Below are 21,368 nucleotides of genomic sequence, written 5' to 3' on the forward strand. Positions count from 1 at the left end.
GTAAGTACTAGGATAATAATGTGTTTCCAAGCAGATAAACGTACTTGGAGATCTTTCACAAATCGGAAGCTAGACAATATGTTTGGAGTTAAATAACTGCTGACTGTCCTCCAATAATTATTCTCCACGTGAATCTGTACAGCTTAATGTCTAACTGCTGATTCAATTTTCTATAGTATTTCTTACTCGTGAAATGCTGTAGGTACTGTTTGAATAACACTTTTCTTGCGTATCATGTATGTAGATATGAATGCTAGAAAAGTGTGCCTAGTAAATAAAACCGGCTGTACTAAAATGTTGCCAAAGAGTACTTTCATTACTTCTCCTATATTTCCCGGCAGAGATTATATTAACAATTTTGCCTTTAGTTCCAGGATGCCTCAACCATCCTATTTTTAAAATTTATATTGGATGTATTTTGTTAACACTATGAATTTCAATTTCGATACAAACTTATTAAGAGCCACAGCAATTTGCATTATACAAATCGCTTTTAACTAGAGCATCGATCATCACTGTTGTACTAATCCTGGTAATGTCACTTTTTAACTAGAATGGAAACAGCTTTTTCTGCGATACTTGTTACTTTCTCAGTAGTGAGGATTAACACGGCACCACAAAGTTACAGTTCAAAAAGTCATTAACTCTGTTACAAACTACCCACTGACTTGTATAAATAAAGTACTCATGAAATACAGAATCTTATATGTTAATAAATTGCTGATAAGCCAGACGAGTTATGTGATATTCTGGCATATGTAACAGCAAACACTTACCCAAACATTCGAACACTACGTGAACAAACGAGCAGGCCTACTGCATTACTCCACGTGAGCAAGGAAATTTTTGCTAATAGAGCACATATGTCAGAGAGGAAAGTAATTTGCAATATGTGTCGGAATTAAGTGAATTAATGCCGTGTAACACGAGCAGCTGTTCATATTAAGCACCCACAATTAGCTTCCATCGCATTTTGAATTCCATTTGCCGCATCTGCCTCACTGCGTCAGCTTTTATATTGTGGAGGCGGAGGTGACACCTGAAATAATCGAACCAGTCTGAACTATCAGAGAAAGATGATGGATCACTCGGTACATTTATGAGGTACACACACAAACTCTTAGCTTTTGCCTAAATTATAGTTACAGAAAGAGGTGATTTGTTGAGTTATATCCAGTGGAATATCGTCTTTTGCACTCATTCCATAGCATCCGAGCGAGTTTTTGTTACTCTCGTTACACTGAGGGTGACTGAACATTGGCGTGGCTTTCGAATTAATTTGGAGTCGTCAAAGTGCTTAACCACCACACTATTGTTTGGTAAGATACCCCAATTCCCAGAGAGAACTATCTTCATTGAGCACGACTCCAGTGCACGGTAACCACACGTGTCTTAGCAGTCTTACATCAGTGAAATTCCGAGACACCTGATCGTTATTTCACGAATTAGTTACAATTGACCCTCACAAGACCAGTACTCATGCCATCTTGTTCTTCTGCGTAAAGCACTCTATTATGGAACTCCGGTAACATCAAAGAAATTGCGGATATCACAAGTTTCAAAATAATCAACTTGTCTCTTGAAAGAATGGTTGATCCCACCGCAGTTGTCCGTTAATCTGCTCACACCACAATCTGTAGTCTCAACACTACTACACAAAATGTTACACCTGTGCTAGTATATTGCCTCCCTTTTTATCTTTCTTCATTTTTGTATTCTCTTTCTTTTTCCTTCCTCTGTGTGGTTTGATTTTGCATCATACTTATTCTAAGAACGTTATGTATAATGTAAGTCGTTAAAGTATAACCAGGTTTTGATGTTGTCGCGTAAACATATGGAAGTGTTCACAGTTAAATGTTAGCTGTCTAGCAGTATGTAAGATAGTGACCTAGAGCCCTGGTCTGCCATTATTAATCAAGTGAATAAAAGAAGAAATATGCAAAAGTATCATAGGATTCTCAAATATGGGTAGCTTGTGCAGTTACTGAATAACGTAAGGACAGTATTACCAGAAGAAGAATCTTGCTGAAAAACTGCGTTCAACTGTCTTCATTTCGAAGTTAACCTTCAAGTGTGATTGGCGACTTAAGGCACACGTCTTCAACTGTGTTCTGTGGTTACTCACAGCACCTTGGGAATTCTCATTGCTATGATTTTCTGTTATTGTTATTTTCGATGTTCCACATGTGCAAGTTAAATGACTCTGAGCACTATGGGACTTAACATCTGAGGTCATCAGTCCCCTAGAACTTAGAACTACTTAAACGTAACTAACCTAAGGACATCACACACATCCATGCCCGAGGCAGGATTCGAACCTGCAACCGTAGCAGTCGCGTGGTTCCGGACGCAAGTTAAATGTACAGTACATACAGGGTGGTCAGAAACAGTCTGGAAAGCATTTAAGGGTTTTGAAGGGTTGACTGTGCTGAGAAATAATTGATATGAAAAAAATCGATACGTTGCGTCGTTTCCAAGTTAATTAGCGTTGAAAGTAGCCAATCAGGTCGTTGCGCGGCCAAATTCCAGTGGCCTGCCAGAGACGGAGTCGCCAAGCGTAGTTTCCTAAAACAGAACAGGAGAGCGATACAAAAACTGGATTTGGGACGGTAGTAAGGATTGAACCCAAGCCAAATGCTAAGTAGTCTCGTGCGTTATCATCTACGCTATTAGAACAACTGCACTAACTGTATGAATCTGCGTGCGCAACGTCCTGATTGGATAACTTTGGAAGGTTACAAGGCGTCTGGCGTGCCTCCTTTCATTTATACCAAATTTATCTGCCCCTTGTCACGCCTGGAGGTAGGCAGGACACTTTAATTATCTTCTTAAAGTCTCATTGTGTTAATTTATTATTGGGAAGCGTATTTTACAAAATTTCAGTAGTCGTCGATAAAGGGGCTAATAGTTCCAGTGTGTGAATACGTGTGAAGTGCACAGGCCGCACATTGCTCTAAAGCGACGCTGTGCCGCGCGCACTCAAAGCTTGCCTGTCAAGTGGCCACCCACGGAAGCTCACGGAGCATGCCGGTCCTTTCCTCTAAGTCTGGGTTAGCGGCCTGTGGCATGACCCAGCTCTTCAGATGGCCAGGAGCATCAGTTTCAATTTTTTCTGGGACACCATACTTTTGGCGGAAAAGTACGAGAATGTGGTTCGGCCCGCTCTGATTCACCCATCGCAGGCTGATATCGGACGGGAATTTCTAGGAGAAGCAAGAGGGGAAGACGTGCTCTGGTTGCCCCGTGACTGACGACATTCCATGGCGGGAATTCATTAAAACTTGGCATTGACTCTACTGGCAAAAACGAGTAACATTTTCCCCGATTGGCGTTTGAGGCTAGGTTGGTGCAAACTATCGAATCGGGAGATGTTGGAAGAAAAAGGGACACTTTTGGTTTGATTGTGGACGGAGACAGGTTGCTGGTTCGAGACGCCATGGCGCTTAGAGGTGTCCGAGGCCTGCTGAGCGAGATTCTGATTCTTCACTACGACCACGGTCCTCCAACTTAGCACAACAGGAAATTGATGAGAGTATACAGCAGCGGGGCTCACTATATTGGAGGTTAATGTTTAGGTAGGAAGCGTATCGTTGCCACAGGTCCGCTAAACATGATTCATGCCCTAGTATCGTTTGATGTGGTATTCAGTCGACCGCTGGAGTTTCTAAATTAATCATTGGGCTGTATTGGATTATTGATTTAATGAACGACTAGGATGCGGTGATACGTTAGCCACCTCCACGCTTGCCTATCTTTTTAGTTGTTGTCAGCAGTTAACTTTGTCTTTCGTAGGATGTTGATGCCGATACGTCGTAATTCTTCAATATAATAAATAATTGGTTTAAGTTTATTTGCATTTTTCTTTGAATGAGCACGTAGTTACCTTCAGTTCACTGAATCATTCTATTGACTGAACAGATAGTTATATAGTAGGGTAATTGCAATTTCCCACCTTATGATTTTATGATAGGACATTTCGAGATAGCGACACAGTTGTGTGATTTACAGTTAACAGTGAATCTTCAGGAAGTGTGATAGAGTCTGGCTCAAATGGCTCTGAGCACTATGCGACTTAACTTCTGAGGTCATCAGTCGCCTAGAACTTAGAAATAATTAAACCTAACTAACCTAAGGACATCACACACATCCATGCCCGAGGCAGGATTCGAACCTGCGACCGTAGCGGTCGCTCGATTCCAGACTGTAGCGCCTAGAACCGCACGGCCACTCCAGCCGGCGATAGAATCTGGGTAGGTCCATTAATCTTATAGGTTTCACAGTCTCAAACACCACGGGGTATTCCATAAATTTGGGAACTCTGCTCGGTCTTCATTTCTTGGGAGTTTCCTAGGCAGACTAATTTTTTCTCTTATATCATAAACTTAGTAAGTAGCCCGAGTGCACAGTTCACTTTGTTATTTCTATTTTGTGTCCAACGGTGGCAAACTTTATTAGATGCGTGCTAGTATTAGATTAATCTTAATGGATCAACGAAGATTAAGTTTCTGGCGTCTGTTTTCCATTTATTTGTATCTGCTACGCATTTCTTTTCCGTGGGGTCTGCATACGTCTCTACGTCGTTTGGCGGCGTTTTCACCTGCGTTGTGATTAGAAGGATATTGTGATCGTTTTCTATTCATTTATGGTATCTAGGCACCTTTAGGGTTCTCAGCGAATTTTTTAATCGTGTTTATTAGTATTCAGTGTGTATAATCACACGAAGTAAGGCCCGCTGACAGGAAGCTGAAGTAGATGTTGACACAGTAGCGAGTATAGAATGAGTTAAGACAGACATGAAGCGCAAATTAGCGCACGTGCATGAAGGTATAGATGTTATAATGCAGGCTTTAGTCATGAGTGAAGTGTCGGAACAGGTAGAAATCGGTAGAGAAGCACTGAGCAAGCTCATGGGAATGCCGAAAGAAGAGGAACAGATGTGATGGGGTTTCAACGATAAATGTAATTTTTTGTGCATATATTTCTGTTTAGTTGCTCAAATATTTTGGTCCACCGTGAATTTTTGAGCCTCAAAGACGTAAATAATAATAAGAAAATGATAAGGTCCGCAGAAGATTTTAAAAGGGATTGGAGGCAATGAACCACTGCTTTCATACACGATGTATTTTGTCTTATTAAACCGCGGCGTGAGCATCAATGTGCAGGACTACGCATTTCTAATTTTTGAATATCAGATTTGCATAATTTGCGTATACGCAATTCGACTGCATCTTTTGAAGGCAGATAACCACTTTGTTACACCTCATACTTACTGTTCATATGTAAGGGATGCTCAATGCATGTCAAAAGAAGGGTGGATCACGCAATTGACTGGAATGGGATATAAGGTGAAGGTGATGCCCATCACAGTTATGAGAGAGTAGGCGGGGACGATGATGAGGTTGCTTCAAGATGCTAAAATGATCTAGAATACAGACCAGGCGGCAAGACCCAGAACAAAGCAAGTTCTGGAACGCCTAGCCCACCAGTCTCACGATCAAATTCACACACATCCCCTTGCAGCAATAGGATTCAAACTGAACAGAGCAGGGACGATCCGTTAATATTCTATAGGAAAACGGAAGGAAACGAAGCAGAAAGGAGGGCAACAAAAGGGGGCACAAGCAGTGCTCAAAAAAATTAGAGTAGAAGTGAAGGACGAAGGCAAAAATATCCGAACACTAGCTGTGCATGCCTTGAAGGAAGCACAAGAGCCTAAACTCTTAGCAATTACAACTAACAGAGTGGCAAAGGAGGCTCACATGGAAATGAAGAAGCTAAGGAGGCAGGATCGCGAGGTGTAAGTAATGCTATGAAATGGATCGTCCTTTGTGACGAAATTGCGGAAGCGCTTAGAACAGATTTTGCGAAACGAATGAGGGATGAGCGGTGTAGACAACTGCATACCACTATGCAGAACTGACGACCACATGAACAATGTGGCGAAAGCTGTCGTAAGCGACGCCGGTTTTGTGAGAACGTCATCAGACCTGGATAGCCTTTCATGGAAGAATGGACGAAATATTCGACTTTCCCAATACCTTCATCTTACAATTTGACCTCTCGCTGCCTCCTCATTAACCACTTAAGTGTAAATTACTGCAACAGGTATCTCGTAGGAAGAGTTCAGGATGCGTTCTTGGTGAACTACTGGTCGACCAAGACGCAGGAATACATCAAACACGAAATCATGTGTTGCAATGATCTGGTCGCCTCAGGATTTAAAAATCCTTAAAATTTTTCGATACTGTGGCCAAAAAGAACCAGTTCCTTGGTGATACGTGTAGCGATGTCGAAATAATCCGCTTCTGCCTTACGAAGTTCCCACCATACCACTAAGAAATATTTATTGACAAACGCGATAACAACATTGATTCTTTAAAAATACCCTGCGGGAATTGGAATTTATGGTGGATGAAGAGAGCACAAATGAAAAAAGATGTGAACCTGATCACTGATACAACACCTAGCAGAAGAGAAACAACTCTAAAGTAGCGCATGCAAACAGAGATGGAAAATATTTCGAGTAGATTTCCCCACCATGTTATAGTTCTGGGTCGAGATTTTAATTTGCCGGATATAGACTGGGAGACTCAAACGTTCATAACGGGTGGCAGGGACAAATAATCCAGTGAAATTTTTTAAAAGTGCTTTATCTGAAAACTACCTTGAGCAGTTAAACAGAAAACCGACTGGTGGCGATAACATATTAGACCTTTCGGTGACAAACAGACCAGAACTATTTGAAACAGTTAACGCGGAACAGGAAATCAGCGATCATAAAGCGGTTACTGCATCGATGATTTCAGCGGTAAATAGAAATATTAAAAAAGGTAGGAAGATTTTTCTGATTAGCAAAAGTGACAAGAATCAGATTACAGAGAACATGGCGGCTCAACACAAAAGTTTTGTCTCAAGTACAGATAGTGTTGAGAATCAGTGGACAAAGTTCAAAACCATCGTACAATATGCGTTAGATGAGTATGTGCCAAGCAAGATCGTAAGAGATGGGAAAGAGCCACCGTGGTACAACAACCGAGTTAGGAAACTGCTGCGGAAGCAAAGGGAACTTCACAGCAAACATAAACACAGCCAAAGCCTTGCAGACAAACAAAAATTACGCGAAGTGAAATGTAGTGTGAGGAGGGCTATGCGAGAGGCGTTCAATGAATTCGAAAGTAAAGTTCTATGTACTGACTTGGCAGAAAATCCTAAGAAATTTTGGTCTTATGTCAAAGCGGTAGGTGGATCAAAACAAAATGTCCAGACACTCTGTGACCAATATGGTGTTGAAATAGAGGATGACAGACTAAAGGCCGAAATACTAAATGTCTTTTTCCAAAGCTGTTTGACAGAGGAAGACTGCACTGTAGTTCCTTCTCTAGATTGTCGCACAGATGACAAAATGGTAGATATCGAAATAGATGACAGAGGGATAGAGAAACAATTAAAATCGCTCAAAAGAGGAAAGGCCGCTGGACCTGATGGGATATCAGTTCGATTTTACACAGAGAACGCGAAGGAACTTGTCCCCCTTCTTGCAGCGGTGTACCGTAGGTCTCTAGAAGAGCGTAGCGTTCCAAAGGATTGGAAAAGGGCCCAGGTCATCCCCGTTTTCAAGAAGGGACGTCGAACTGATGTGCAGAACTATAGACCTATATCTCTAACGTCGATCAGTTGTAGAATTTTGGAACACGTATTATGTTCGAGTATAATGACTTTTCTGGGGACTAGAAATCTACTCTGTAGGAATCAGCGTGGGTTTTGAAAAAGACGATCGTGTGAAACCCAGCTCGCGCTATTCGTCCACGAGACTCAGAGGGCCATAGACACGGGTTCACAGGTAGATGCCGTGTTTCTTGACTTTCGCAAGGAGTTCGATACAGTTCCCCACAGTCGTTTAATGAACAAAGTAAGAGCATATGGACTATCAGACCAATTGTGTGATTGGATTGAAGAGTTCCTAGATAACAGAACGCAGCATGTCATTCTCAATGGAGAGAAGTCTTCCGAAGTAAGAGTGATTTCAGGTGTGCCGTAGAGGAGTGTCGTGGGACAGTTGCTATTCACAATATACATAAATGACCTTGTGGATGACATCGGAAGTTGACTGAGGCTTTCTGCGGATGATGCTGTGGTGTATCGAGAGGCTGTAACGATGGAAAATTGTACTCAAATGCAGGAGGATCTGCAGCGAATTGACGCATGGTGCAGGGAATGGCAATTGAATCTCAATGTAGACAAGTATAATGTGCTGCGAATACATAGAAAGATAGTTCCCTTATCATTCAGCTACAAAATAGCAGGTCAGCAACTGGAAGCAGTTAATTCCATAAATTATCTGGGAGTAGGCATTAGGAGTGATTTAAAATGGAATGATCATATAAAGTTGATCGTCGGTAAAGCAGATACCAGACTGAGATTCATTGGAAGTATCCTAAGGAAATGCAATCCGAAAACAATGGAAGTAGGTTACAGTACGCTTGTTCGTCCACTGTTTGAATACTGCTCAACAGTGTGGGATTCGTACCAGATAGGGTTGATAGAAGAGATAGAGAAGATCCAACGGAGAGCAGCGCGCTTCGTTACAGGATCATTTAGTAATCGCGAAAGCGTTACGGAGATGATAGATAAACTCCAGTGGAAGACTCTGCAGGAGAGACGCTCAGTAGCTCGGTACGGACTTTTGTTAAAGTTTCGAGAACATACCTTCACCGAAGAGTCAAGCAGTATATTGCTCCCTCCTACGTATATCTCGCGAAGAGACCATGAGGATAAAATCAGAGAGATTAGAGCCCACACAGAAGCATACCGACAGTCCTTTCCACGAACAATACGAGACTGGAATAGAAGGGAGAACCGATAGAGGTACTTAGGGTACCCTCCGGCGCACACCGTCAGGTGGCTTGCGAGTATGGATGTAGATGTAGATGTAGATGTGGGTAGAACCTCTGGTGTCAACAGACACAGTAGCAACCACCCACGCCAAACAGGAAGCTGGAACAACTAGCACTACCGCCAAAATGATAACTGGAGACATTTCAGTCACAATGAGTTTGCTCTCGAACAAGATAAAGGGGGGGGTCACTGAACATCGCCCACCGGAGTTATCAGCAGTCATCAACAGGGAACTACGTGGGCATTCACCAGATCAGCCACCTGAAACCCCTCATTCATTGGCATAGTATTAGATCGTAAGAATCCACAGTACAGAATAATTTTGTGAAATTTTTACTTCCAGCCTTTATTTTCAATCTTGTGTTAGGTGAATATTGATATACGTTTACAACCCGTGTAAACAGAAGTTGTGTGGTAGGGACTAGTAAAATTCGGAGGCCCAAGTAATGTGTCTCCTCCTTATGACGTACCAGGGAGGAAAGACAGCCTTAGTTATAACGAAAGTCGGAAGAGAGAAAACATTATCTTTACTTGCTTTTGCTGCGATCGTAAAACATCTATTATTGAGCTGGCTGTGGCGGAGAAGTGAACCATCTGATCCCTGTAGATAATACTGATGAATTTTTTGTGTCTACGGCGAAAAGGAAGTTTTCTAAGCCATAGGTATCCATTTTGCTGTAGTTTGTTGTGGACGTCTACATCTGTAGCGCGTTTTCAGGACGTTCAATTGTGATTTCGGACGAATTCGTGCTATCAATGCCTGCATCCATGTCTAGAGTGTGGAAATTTAGGTTTTGTGTCACAGTGTGATGACAGGGAGCATCAGCACTTGTCACGAATAAATAATGAAGTTTGTCACTCATGTATGTTAACAGAGTGTGCAACATTATAGGTATGAAGATGCGACCTTCGACGCTAACTTTTTCATCTGCTTTCATTACAGGAACAGGTCACTCTTGGGTACAACAGCCAAGGTTAAGAATTTTCTAATACTACTAGTATTTGCAAAGTAGGTTGCATACAGGTTTCTGCTCAATAACTAAAGACTCTCTGAACTAAACACAAAGCAGTAACAAGACAGAAACAGAAGATGTGCATTTTTCTGTCTTTAACCACATAATTTTCATTTATAGGGCCAAGTTAAAATTTTAATTTCACTGGTGTATAGGAAGTCGCATAGTTTCCTTAAGTATCCTAATAATGTTAATGTGATGGGTGTGGGGGTAGACACTCACATGTCTTATGTAACTATGACTTGGGAAGAACGTAGCTGTAGAATTAATAATAGTGAGTTCGCTCGTGTTGGTATATTAGTTCTTGTGTCTTGTGTCATGTTGTTGTCCAGCATAGCTGTGGTATTGTGCAGGTTTATCGGGACAGCACCGCGACAAGGACAGCAGTCTGAAAGTTGCTTTAAACCGGGTTTTACACGGTGGCGTCCATCAGACAATGGACAGAGGTCCTACTGCACGGTGGCGCCGCGCCAGCATAAACGCAAGTGGTGGAAGGGTCAACGCCTTCGGCGGATGACTAATCCACGTCACTCGGCATGCTGATTGCTCTCAAGGACAGCCCGTCTCAGTTGCAAGCGTTGAGGTACGACGCTGCGATTGCACCGTTGTTTTTCTCCCTTTGGAGAGCGTCATAATAGCCAGGTTGTGGCTCTCCAACTTAAGGCTTTCCCGGGAATCTACATACTTGTCTGAACGGGACCCTCCCTCTCTCTCCCCCCTCCCCCCTGCAATGGTTACTTCCAAAGAAGGTCCCTTAGATAGCGCACACAGATGTGGACCTACTTCATTCATATGATATTGCTCATGAGCTCTCAGCAGTTTTCTGTATCTGTACAGACGAGAGACGAGTTAACCCCACAGGTTTTGCCAGCCTGGGCAAGACTCGACGCACCAAGAGGACAGCAACCAGCGGATGATACTGATGTCCATTCCGGCTGCCACGACTAATGGACGGGCCGGCCGCGGTGGTCTAGCGGTTCAGGCGCTCAGTCCGGAACCGCGCGACTGCTACGGTCGCAGGTTCGAATCCTGCCTCGGGCATGGATGTGTGTGATGTCCTTAGGTTAGTTAGGTTTAAGTAGTTCTACGTTCTAGGGGACTGATGACCACAGATGTTAAGTCCCATAGTGCTCAGAGCCATTTGAACCATTTGAACTAATGGACGAAGTTCCGCGGTTGCTGCTGCTGCCCGTGATAGCGCCGGCCTTCGATGTGCCCCTTTGTGCTTAATGCAACAGCAGTGCAGACTATGGGCATCACGCCAACGCCAGAAACAGCAGTGCTCAGCCCTGTGACTCACCACACTCTGAGAAAAGACACCTAAATGTGATTAACCACACTTTTTGGGTGTCAGTGTGACAGTGACACATACTTCTAATCTCCTTGATATACTAGACAAAGGTCTCAGTGTTGATTTGTACTTTCATTGTTTTCTTTACAGTACTCTGCACAACTGTAGGACGTCCCCTTTATCAAGAGAACTACAATTGTTTTAGCTACATTATTCATAAATGTAGCACATTAGGACATGAAAATACTCATATCTGTAACAAGAATCTTGCCATAACCAACTATAGCCAATGGCCATGATCGATACAATGTGACCATTTCATATCCTTATTGTAAATCAAAATTTGGTTTAGTATGGTGCTGTTCTATATATATTTTGATGTAGCCTATGATGTCGTTACAATATTAGCTAAATAATGTATTATTTACGTAAATTATGTTACTTACACAACGTCAGTCAACATCACAGTCACACTTGAGATATTTCACTGTTACATGCTAAGTGCTGCTAAGTGCTGCTAAGTGCTATACCACTACTGGACTCCCCTAACTTAAGTCCTCGTGGGTTCAACTCGATTTCTAAACTGAAGGAAACACTTCACGGCATTCCCTTTAGAACTGCTACAAATTCGTCGGGCAATAGACCGCGCCGCTCGAACTGTCAACACAACTGGCACTGCTAAGGGGATCATACGACTTCCACATCGCTGACAACGGGTTATACACAATGCTGGTGATTACTTTGACGGTCAGTAAAACTTTGAAACACGTATCTATTTTGTACGAGCTTAAAATAAATTGTTGCCACTATTAAAATTCCAAACCTGGTATTTATTCCAATTGTGTGATGGAGTGGGCTATCCAGTGGTTGACCGTGCAGAGTGTACTCTGCTTACATCCCTGTTATGCCATTCAACACTACACATTTCGTTGTTGATCAGTTGATTGGTGATAGTTTTTTATTTTTATTTTTTTTTTATAATTTTGCGTGGAGCTGCCCCACTATCATGTCTCAGTGGGACAACTCCCGCTAAAAATTGTATTGCAAAGGGGAGGTTACGGAAGGTTACAAGCCATGTGGCTGGAATCCCTCCATTTATACCAAATCTATCTGCCCCTTGTCACAACAGGCGATACGCAGGACACTTTAGTTGCAACTTCTTAAAGGCTTATTACATTGGTTTGAACGAGGAAATGTATTTTATAAAATTTCCATTGTCGTGGTAAAGAGGCTAATAGTTCCAGTCCGTGAATGTGGAAGGTGTGTCGTGGACACTCACAAGGCTGCGCTGGCCTGCGCATGTCAAGTTGCCTATTAGTCCTTTTCGAGGTTACTGGCCTGTGACGCCATGGCCAAGGGGAACAATTTGAAGTGCTTCCAGGGACACCACAATTTTTGACGGAAAAGTACAAGTCTACAAATGTTGTCTGGCCTGCGCTGATTCGCCCATTGCCAGCTGACGTCAGACAGTAATAAGGGGAAACTAGCGAGGAAGATGGGCTCTGACTAACCTGTGACTGACGACATTTCAGGGTGGGGATTTGTTAAACGTGTCATTGACACTCTATTGGCGGAAAAGAGTAACATTTTCCCTGATTGGCGTTTGCGGCCAGGTTGACGCAAACTATTGAATCTGGAGCTGGTGGAAGAGAAAGGGACACTCTTGGTTTGATTGCGGATGGAGATACGTCACTAGTTCGAGACGTTGTGAGGCTTGGAGGCCTGACGAACGAGATTCTGATTCTCCTCTACGACATAGTCCCCCACCTTACCGGCACAGCAAATTGGTGAGAGTATACAACTGTATAGCTCATTAGATGGGGGTTGATGTTTAGAGAGAGCCGGCCGGAGTGGTCGAGCGGTTCTAGGCGCTACAATCTGGAACCGCGTGACCGCTACAGTCGCAGGTTCGAATCCTGCCTCGGGCATGGATGAGTGTGATGTCCTTAGTAATTCTAAGTTCTAGGGGACTGAAGAAGTCAGATGTTAAGTCCCATAGTGCTCAGAGCCATTTCAACCATTTAGGATGTTGATGCCAAAACCTTGTAGCTGTTTACGGTAATAAATAATCGGTTTATGTTTAATTTGCATTTTTATTTGAACGAGCACTTAGTTCCCTTCATTTCACTTAATTATTCTATTGAATGAACAGATAGTTATACAGTAGAATTACTGAAATTTCCCGCCTTATGATTCTATGTTAGGACATATCAAGATTGCGATTGCGTTGTGTGACATATAGTTAACATTGAGTCTTAAGGAAAATGTGGTAGACTCTAGCTAGATCCATTATTCTGACAGCTTTCACAGTCTCACACATTGCGGGATTCTGCAACTTCAATGCTAATTACCTCTCAGCATAACCTACCCTGCAACACCCTTGCAAATTCTTCAGGCTGTTACTGACCACGTGTATATGACTGTATAATGTCCTGGCGTAGCACTAACAGTGTAATTACGGACGACATTTGCACTATCAGTATGAATCCCCAACTTAAAACTATCGTCCTGTAAGCTACTACAGAATGTGCGGAGCGAATATGAGATGAAACTCTGCTACTAAGGAGACATCTCGCTTGAGAGTGATTGTTTCAAGGAGCGCATGAGAGACCCCACGATGTGGTCATAAAATGCAACATACACAGATGAGCCAAAACAATATGACGATGGCCCACCGCGAGATTGAACGCGTCCTGGTGATGGGCACGTGACTGTGTGAGAAACGTTCATAAACGGAGAAGAGGCGAATGGGGGAATCATTATGACCACTATACGGTACGCAAATGGTAAAACCCACCGACTTTACAATTGATTGTTGAAAGTTGCAAAGCTGGTCGGCTGCTCATGTGCTAATCAAATTGGTTCAAATGGCTCTGAGCACTATGGGACTTAACTGCTGTGGTCAACAGTCCCCTAGAACTTAGAACTACTTAAACCTAACTAACCTAAGGACATCACACACATCCATGCCCGAGGCAGGATTCGAACCTGCGACCGTAGCGGTCACGCGGCTCCAGACTGTAGCGCCTAGAACCGCACGGCCACTCCGGCCGGATGTGCTAATCACGTAAGCATTTACGGAAAGTGTTTGAAGGAGTGTGAAACCACAAGTAGATGACGAGGCGTTGTACGTCAACTCTTTATCACAGCGCACGGAGTTCGGAGGCTCTACCTCTCTATAAAGTGGGATAGGTAGAGATCTGTAATACATCAGACGATAGAGAACAGTGTTGGTGCAGGTTCAAATGTTTCAGGGCAAACCGTTCAGCGCTAACTGTTGGGGCTACGCAGTAGATGATTACGACATGCTGCCATGCTGACACAAAGACAGCGCTAGTTGCAGTTGCAATTGTAGTAGGTTTGGAATTGTCGGTATTGAACCGTTGATCAATGGAAATGTGTCGCAATGTCAGATGAGACGCGTCTCTTATTACACCAGGTCGATGTTCATATCTGGATACGTCGTCATCCAGGCACTGCCCCATGGACGCCGGTGATTGGGGGCAGTATTATGCTATGGACAACATTCGTCTGGACTTCCCAGGAAACTGTGGTAATAATCGTAGGCACCACGGCAGCTGCGGCCTACATAAAAATTATTGCGGCCCACCTGCATTCCGTCATGCTTAAAGTCTTCCTCGACGGCGATGGCATCTTCCATCAGGATAACTGTGGGTGTCACATGACCAGACTCGTGCTAATAGTGGTTTGAGTAGCGTAAGAGCGAACAGAGGTTAATGTGCTCACCAAATTCTCCTGATCTGAACTCTGTGGGTCACTTATGGGTGCCAGCTCGGAGGCCACAAACCATCGGCCCATAGTTTACGGGAGTTGCGTGGCCCGTTTTAACACTTTGATAGAGATGAACGTATTTAAATTTTTTTGCCTTTATGTTAGGGACGTGTATTAAACAGTAAAAACGCACTGGGTAGTGGCTTCTCTGGACGCGAGTCATGTGACGTCAGAACGCGCCCGCAGCACGGGCACTTGGCTGCGGAAACACGAGTTGCGTGCTAAGTCAATGCGAGGAGAGTTATAAGTAGCGGCACGATAGCAGTTGATGAGCGTGAGCAGATGAAATGCCAGCTCCATTCATATCAAGATCCTGCTCCACCAATGGTCACTGCTAAGTGAATCTCTGCTCGTAAATTTTGCCTGGAGTTACTGCAGCATTGTCGACGACGGCTACAGTTTCATTTCTTCAACAACGGACGACGAAGACTGTCATACTTAGTTCACGTTTTTTAGAACCATAACGACATTATCCAGTGATATTGGTGAACTTTTAGTTTTAATGATAAATCCTCTAAAAACTTACAAACTTTAACTTAGTAATTTTCCCAAGTCATTATCTCCAAGTAGTTTTTATATCTATTCCTGTTATTGAAATAGTTCTAGTTTAGTTTATTTGAAAGGAAAGATATATATCACAATTAATTTCAGTATCAGTTCGTTTCTAAGTTTTTTAACAATTTTGAAAACAGAAGTAAAAGTATTTTTTAATGGGCTCAGTAACTTCACTGCTGAGATAAACATTGCTTAGAGGCAAAGTTATTGTTGCTCATCAAAAATAAATTCAATCATCTGGAAGTTAATTAATTTCTGTCACTTAAAATTAAAATTTTTATTTAAAAGGAAACGATTATTCATATTTTCTAATTTTACGTAAACTTGTGAAGCTGTTTTGTGGGCTGTCTTGGTTCGTATTTCGGCGTAGCATTTGTGTTGCTATTCAGTGATAGTTATTTTATTTAAACAACTCTAAAGTCAACTGATGTTTCCTTTCGAGTTTCATCGCTAATTCCTAAGTTTGCAAAAGTGACTAAACGCTACTGTGGTTATGTAACTATTTAGCACAGAAGTAGGCATCCAGATAGTGTGAGATTTATTTCTTCCAAATTCATTTCGTTTAGTTTAATAACGAGTGTAGTAATAACTGAAATTCTTTTTCATTATTATTTCGTGACATGTTTTATTACTGAAAATGTGTGTGTAGCCTTCTGTTGTTACTTAGTGAGCAGACAGTGCCCAACTGGGCTGGCGAGCGTTTCTTTCTTTATTCTACAAGTATTAGTCAAATATCCAGAGTCCTGTGGTACACCTTTCTATTGGAACTATACGTGAATGATTGACAATTTTTGATAATTTCCCAATTGGGTACTGTCTATCCACTAAGTAATTAAAATTGCGAACAGCAATGAGTAAGGAATAACTTGAATATTTGCTGCAACAGGAGGCTAAACACACATTTTCAGAAACAATACACGTCACGAACAATAATGAGAAAGATTTCAGTTGTTACTGCACTCGTTATTAAACACAATGAAAGTAGAATAGGCAGAGATATCTTGTTGTAAACTTCTCCTTCACTTGAAACGATAACATTGCCAAATTATATTTTCTTCTAGGCACACACGAAAGTGGTTCAAATGTATTTTCGCCATATCTGGTTAAGATGAAGAGGAACGTTACACGTGGCGACGCTGATGCCAGGATAGTTTCAACCTTGGGATTATCTAGTGATTGAATTTTGCTCTGTGTACAAAATTTCTTCTGCGAATAAAACCTCTTTTCGTAACGAACGAAGAGTCGTTCACGTACCGTTACCGTAAGTGCAGAGAAGAAATCACACGGGTGCAGAAGAATAAATTTGCTTTAATTAAAATGATGGAGAATACTGAAACATGGAATTTGGACCAGGCGGTCCAACAAAGGATACCACTTGAGGCGGAATCCATTGTTGAGGACCGGGTGGCAAGCATCACACGCGCTGCCACAGGAAAGCGAACACTTACAGCAGAGGAATTTCATGCTCTTGCAAACACCACCGAATACGATACATTTATTAATACTCAACCAGTTGGTGATGGATACGGAGAAGTTAAAGAGGAACCGAAATTAGAGGCACAACCGAATCCTCTGGGAAAAATAAATAATTTGTTAAGTATTTTCTTGCTAAAATGGAGGTACAAAAAAAGAAAATAGGTGTGCAGAGTACATCGATAAAAAATGATATGGAGACACAGTCCAAGAAATTAGGTGAATCGATTACCATTCTCAATAATAATATTTATTACAGTGAACATAAAAGTAGATTCCTTAAAAAATGAAATAGAAACAATGAATACCGAAATCGGTAGTCTTAAACAAAACATGACGACTGTGCAGTCACAAGTTCAGTATACTGTGTAAACAGTCGATTTGACTAAGAAGTAGTTAAGAGCCAGGAAGAGGTTGGAGCTATTGTCGAAGACAAAGTAGACAAGTTGCAGTATGGACTTCTAAAGAACAGATAGCTACACCGTAACAGGGACAAGCGAATGATATCTCAAATTTGAAAAATCTGTTGGATCACTACGGAAATAACGAGTAAAGGTACGAACCTTGAACTAACAGTTCAGGGGAAACAAAGGTCTATATCCTGTCATGTACACAGTACGGATTTATTAGCGAAGGATAAGCGTTTTGAGCCACTCAAAAAACGGGGTGGAGCTCAACCGACAGATTTTTCTTTAAACAAATTGTGAAAAGAAGTTGCAAACAACGTGGATGGATAAACAAAAGCTTAATGCTGTCATCGATGTTCTGCAGGAGAAACTAACAGACTGGGTTTACACCTCAATTTTTGCAAAACTAGTTTTCATGAATTCAGGACCGAATTCTTAAAAGAGTATTGGTCTCAGCAGAAGCAGGAAATTGTGTGCCAGGATTCGATGACAACAATGCACGAACTTCAATGCGTGAGTTTTGCAAAAACTAGGTCCACAAGCTATGGAGTATTTGTGTGACCTACGGTCAGATCGTCTGGGAGCTGTGGAAGAAGCTTCCCGACGACTCCAAACGGTACATTGGTAGTAATTACAGGACAATTACTGAATTTTTAGAAAAAGTAAAGAACAAAGATAACTGGCGGAGTAGCCGCGAAAATTTCAGGAGACACAATAATAACAATGCAGACTGGAATTGTAAAGGCCACTACCAGGAAATATGGCACGAGGACCACAGAATGATAATAGAAATAGCAAAAACAATCAAAATTAGAGGCAAATCGACAGGAACGGTGTTGCCAACATCAATCAGGAAAACCACTAACAGTGCCGATTAGGGGCCCTGACAAAGACAAAATCCGTATCGTTATGATACACCCTGAGCCGTGCGTGGCTCTTGTTCCCGCCATCATGTATTTTACACCCTGTTTCTAACGTACTTGCATCTCACTACGTTATTTTAAATTACTACTGTCACTGCGTTGCTGCTTTGCTTGACCGTGAGTGGCGTTAGCAGCGCGTATCGATATATCCCCTCTCGTAGTATCTTTGCTTGACTGCTATTACTTCCCGCTCGTTGTCTGTTGTAAGTCAGTTGGTCGCAGTTCGGATAGCGAGTTCGAGTCGGTCAGTCTGCTGGAACGCGTCTGGAGCGCAGTCCAGACCTGGCAGTCAGAGAGTTGCAATGCGGCACTAGTGCTGTTGGGTTGGAGCAGCAGGAGCTCTGTGTCGACATGGCTCGCCCGACCATTGCCGCCACGCATCACTTGAGCCGGGCCACGGTCTTTGTGGATCGTTGGTCGGTCGTCCTAATGGACAACGTGTTTTCGCTCGCCGATCGTGCATGAGTAGGTTGTGTGTGTGTGCATCGACTTCCGATTTGTCTTCATGTGTGTTTAGTTACTGTTGGGTATCGTTCAGTTCTTCGTACAAGTGTTTGTCAGTTTGTGTGTGTAATTGTGTGATTTCCTTTGAGAATATATTTTAAATGTTGTCGGTATACTGGCTCTGAGAGGTCGGTCGTCACATCGCGCCACGGGTAACTGTTTGTCTGAGCGCTTCTGGGCCCCTTCAATTACCGTCTTGTGGAACTTGGGTCGGTCCTTGCCTGCTGCGGGGATGTCGATTAGGCCAGTGGGCGTGTTGCCTCTGCATGGTTGGGCCCGAGCCAGTATTTCCGCCGTCGTGTGTCTGGAAGTGAGTCGGAGATGCACCAGCACTGCAGTGGCGATGGAGCAGCAGTCGCGGACGGATCAGCAGGCAGTTGGTCGGTTGGTTCCGACCACGGAGGACATCTCTGTGCGGTGCAGTCACCTGGGTCCGCTGCCGAGTCCTGCGCAGTGTCGGAGCGTTTATGGAGCTGTTCCATCGCTACGAGCTTCGTGGTTCACCGACCCAGGACGTCAGGGTTGAGTACTGGTTACACGTATCCAAGCAACGTCCATTCATGTTGTGTGCTTCGTTTCGGTGGTTCGCTGTTGGTGAGATTTTCTGTTCGAATTCTCATGTGCCGACTGATGGCAAGCCAGTCGTTTGTCGGTCGGTCCATGGCTGTCCCCTGGTCGTGGTGGATGGATCAAGTATAGTTGGGCTCACCACCTGTGTCACCTAAGTGAATGAGGGCAGACCGACCTCCCTGGAGGCCTTCTGAGTGCCACCAGTATTTAATTAACTGTTGTCGGCTATTTTAAATTTTAGGCTTGTGATTATTGTTTGTTTCTTAAAATATTGCAAAATTTATTTTTAAAATTTTTCTTTCAAGCTTAAACACTGCGGCCTTCTGTCTTTAAACATCATGGTAATATATTTTGAAATTTTGAAGTTTGATTGTGGCCCTCAGCCATTGGTACTGCATCTTGCATATGTTGTTTCTTTAAATTATTTTATTGCTATCTTAATTGGATTTTTGTCTTATTGATTTTTTAGGATTTCTCGTTGTTAAACATGCTGCCTTCTGTCTTTAAAGGTCTATGATAATATATTCTGAAGTTTTGAAATTTAATTGTTGCCATCAGCCATTTGTGTTGCACCTTGTATATGTTGTCTTATAGGTTTTAAATTATTTTATTGCTATCTTAATTTAAGTTTTGATTTTTTAAAGATTTCTTGTTGGGATTCCGCCTTTGAAGGTCTATGGTAATATATTCTAAAATTTTGGAAATTAATTGTGGCCCTCAGCCATTTGTATTGCACTTTGCTTATGTTGTTTTCTGAATTTTTTATTGCTATCTCAACTGGGGGGCTTCAGCCGTGGAAGAGTTGCTAAATTACAATAAATGACAATTAGAAGCAGAACGTGACTTCAACCCTTGGCCCTTTCCACAATCCTATTACCCGTTGCGCCCAGCGGGTTTAGTGGGCGGTTTCACACCCGAATGGTTAAATTGGCGAGACGAGAGAGAGTGCGTTAATTCGGACCGTGACGTACTCTCTGCAACAATTATTGACTTGGACTCAAGTGATAGCAAAAAGCTTAACTACACGGTTTAAAACGAAGAGGCAGACGTTGCTAAAGCAACAGCGAAACTGCAGATTTCAGTAATGAGTGATTCACTGAAAGAAATGCAGTAAAGGAACCAATAGTGGAAGAATCTGCCGTTATTGAGTGCAAAGTTGAGGCAGAAGCTATTAACGTTTGGTTAAATCAATTCGGCCTTATGTACGACCAGTTGAAACAGTATGAGAGGAAGTGTTGGAGTTGTGCTACGGGGAGAAGTGACGAAAATTGACGCTTATCACACCAGTAGATACTAGCGAATCTAAGGTGGATTGCTTTGTACAAGAAATACAGGCATGTCCAGAAGAGTAGATGTTGTGACCAAACGCATTCAAGCTAGTTGTTGCGACTTCAATAGCAATCTATGTGAGAAGGGGCAAAGTGAAGTAGCAGACAATCACCGAGTACAACTTATCGAAAACCAATCGATATTAACATCTATGAGGTAAAGAAACAGTACATTCTGACGATATAGGAGAGGGATACGACAGCTCAAAAGAAATGAGACTGATACCGGTGAGGTGCATTCCTCAAAACTGATCGGAAGACGATACCCGTTTTTTCAATGAATCACGATCAGATATAGACTATGACGAACTTGTGCCAAAATAAAAACAATGGACTGGGGAATTAAGTGAAGATGTTACCGTACATCGGCACAAATTCAGAAAGAAATGACAAAAATCAGAGATGTGGAAGAGGAATGGAGAAAAAAACCACCAGTCAGATGAATCTGGTTCGAAAATAGAACCGGGCGGATTTTTCTGGGACGACTTGGCAGTTAATGGTGATTTATTATGGGAAAAATGGAGAATCGGTGGCACGCTACGCGCAAACCTTTAGAAAACTTTCTCATTTACTGCTGAGTCATACAGATGGGGATACACAAATACCGTCCTAGGGGT

The sequence above is a fragment of the Schistocerca americana genome, chromosome 1, assembly GCF_021461395.2.
Source record: "Schistocerca americana isolate TAMUIC-IGC-003095 chromosome 1, iqSchAmer2.1, whole genome shotgun sequence".
In the NCBI taxonomy this organism is placed as follows: domain Eukaryota; kingdom Metazoa; phylum Arthropoda; class Insecta; order Orthoptera; family Acrididae; genus Schistocerca; species Schistocerca americana.